This window comes from Humulus lupulus, chromosome 5, assembly GCF_963169125.1.
Source record: "Humulus lupulus chromosome 5, drHumLupu1.1, whole genome shotgun sequence".
Taxonomy (NCBI): domain Eukaryota; kingdom Viridiplantae; phylum Streptophyta; class Magnoliopsida; order Rosales; family Cannabaceae; genus Humulus; species Humulus lupulus.
The window spans coordinates 44,659,135-44,662,293 of record NC_084797.1 but is presented as its reverse complement, the minus strand read 5'-3'; positions in this window follow the sequence as shown (position 1 = coordinate 44,662,293).

The window sequence follows — 3,159 nt, the reverse complement described above, 5'->3', positions numbered from 1 at the left end:
CTGTTAGTGTTCGTTTCCGAAAAACTCGGTAAACACTATCGTATCATACTTGAGGACGTGAGATGGGCTGACACATATCTACGCAGCATCGAGATGTGGAACACATTGTGATTATTTGCTAGAGCTGGCGGTAAGGCTAATCAATATGCAACTACTCCCACTTTGTCCAATATCTCAAAATGACCTATAAACCTGGGACTAAGCTTGCTTTTCTTCCCGAACTGCTTCACACCTTTCATAGGAGATATCCTTAAGAAAACTTAATCTCCAACTTTGAATTCCACATCACGCCTCTTGGTATCTGCATAACTTTTCTGATGACTCTGAGCAGCGAGCATACACTTTCTAATCAGCACTACTGTATCCTGAGCTTCACTAACAGCTTCGGGTCCAAGAAGTTTCCTTTCTCCTACTCGTCCCAATGTAACAGCAATTGACATCTCCTTCAATAAAGCAACTCATAAGGTGCAATCCCGATTGTTGACTGGTAGCTATTGTTGTAGGAAAATTCTATCACTGGCAAATACTTACTCCATGATCCTCTGAAATCAAGTACACAAGTGCGCAACATATCTTTTTAAAATCTGTATGGTACACTTCGACTGACCGTCTATTTGAGGATGAAATATCGTACTAAGACTTAACTTGCTACCCATGGCTTGCTGCAAGCTTCCCCAAAATCTCGATGTAAACACCGATCCTCTATCGGACACTATTGCCTTAGGGATTCCATGCAGTCTTACTATTTCTTGAACATAAATGTATGTGTATTGTTCTATTGTATATGAAGTCTTGACAGTAAGGAAATGAGCTGACTTGGTTAATCTATCTATTACTACCCAAGCCGAGTCGTGCTACTTATTCGTTCGAGGCAAACCCATCACGAAATCCATGGCTATGTCGTCCCATTTCCATTCTAGAATGCTAAGTGGTTGTAATAAGCCTGCAGGCCACTAATTTTCTGCTTTCACTTGCTGGCATACCAAACATTTAGACACGTACTTCGCTATATCCTTCTTCATTCCTGGTCACCAATACATTTCCTTAAGATCGTGAGTCATCATGGTTGACCCTGGGTGAACTGAGTATGGGGTATTTTGTGCTTCTTCTAAAATCTTCACCTTAATCCCTTGATCATTTGGCACACATATCCTATCCTTATATCTCAAAAACCCCTCACTTGATATTGTGAAATTTGTTGCCTTGCCTTCCTTGACTGCATATATATATGCTACTAGTGTGTCATCATGCCCTTGCCCAATCCGTATATCTTCTAACAGACTTAACTATATGGACAAGTTTGCCAGTTTACCAATGACTACTTCTATTTCAGCATTGATCAGCTCCTGCTGTAGTGGCTTTTTTATTCCAACTAATGCTGCTAGACTTCCATAATTCTTCTTACTTGGCGCATCAGCATCTACGCTTGCCTTTCCCGGGTGGTATAAGATCTCACAGTCATAATCCTTTACTAGTTCTAACAACCTGTGCTGCCTCATGTTGAGCTCCTTTTGCATGAAGAAATACTTTAGGCTTTTATGGTCCGTATAAATCTCACACTGTTCTCCATAAAGATAATGGTGCTAGATTTTTAATGCAAAGACAACCGCTGCCAACTCCATATCGTGTGTTCGATAGCGTTGCTCGTACTCCTTGAATTGCCTTGAGGCATAGGCTATCACCTTGTCATTCTTCATCAGCACACAACCCAATCCTTGCTTTGACGCATCACAGTAGACTAAAAGCTTGTCATTGGGTGCTGGTACACAAAGTACTGGTGCTGAGCATAGCTTATCCTTAAGCAACTGGAAGCTCTCTTCACACTTATCCGTCCAGTTGAACCTTTGCTGCTTCTGGGTCAGGTTGGTAAGTGGAGTGGCTATCTTAGAAAAACCCTCTACAAACCTCCGATAATAACCTGCTAGTCCCAAAAAACTTCTTACTTCTGATGCATCCTTTAGTTTTGGCCAATCCTTCATAGCCTTTACTTTAGATGGGTCTACATCAATTCCATCCTTGGACACTATGTGGCCGAGAAATGCTACTTGTGAAAGCCAAAATTCGCACTTCTTGAATTTGGTGTATAGTTGATGCTCCTTTAGTCGCAACAAGATTAACCTTAAATTTTTCTCATGCTCGACTTTATCCTTTGAGTACACCAAGATATCGTCAATGAATACTACGATGAATTTATCCAAGTAGTCCTTAAAGACCCTATTTATTAAGTCCATAAATGCGGCTGAAGCGTTGGTAAGACCGAAAGACATGACTAGAAACTTGTAATGCCCATAACGAGTTCTAAAAGCTGTCTTAGGAATGTCTTCTTCCCGTACCTTGAGCTGATGATACCCGGACCGTAAATCAATCTTTGAGAACATGGTCGCTCCTCGAAATTAATCAAACAAGTGGTCAATCCGAGATAGCGGATACTTTTTCTTAATCGTTGCCTTATTCAGCTCGAGGTAATCTATGCAAATCCACATACTCCTGTCCTTCTTCTTCACAAATAGAACCGGTGCTCCCCATGGCGAATGGCTCGGTCTAATGAATCCCAAGTCTAAGATTTCTTGTAGTTGCGTCTTTAACTCCTTGAATTTGGTAGGTGTCATCCAATATGGTGCCTTGGAGATAGGCTCGGTGCCCGGTACTAGTTCGATTGTGAAGTCAATTTCCCGAGTCGGCGGCACCCCTTGTAAGTCGTCAGGAAATACTTCTAGAAATTCCTTTACAATATGAAAGTCTCCAACTTTTAGTGATGTTTCTTTTACCACATCTATAACACTGGCTAAGAATGCTTGACATCCTTTTTCTATAATCCTCTGAGCTTTGAGTGACGAAATAAGCGGTATGTGTAGACCTGAAACATTTCCCATAAAGCATTGTCTCTGACCGTCAGAAGTCTCGAACGTTACTTTCTTGCGTTCCAGTTCTATCAGGTCTCCTTCTAATTCTACGTCCTCAATCTTGATCGGTACGCCTCGTACTTGTAGAGTCCCAGAATTTACTTAGCTAGTTAGATAGTAGTAGTAGTAGTAGTAGTAGTAGTAGTAGTAGTAGTAGTAGTAGTAGTAGTAGTAGTAGTAGTAGTAGTAGTAGTAGTAGTAGTAGTAGTAGTAGTAGTAATAGCTAGTATTAGTTATAGTATATTCATTACTATGG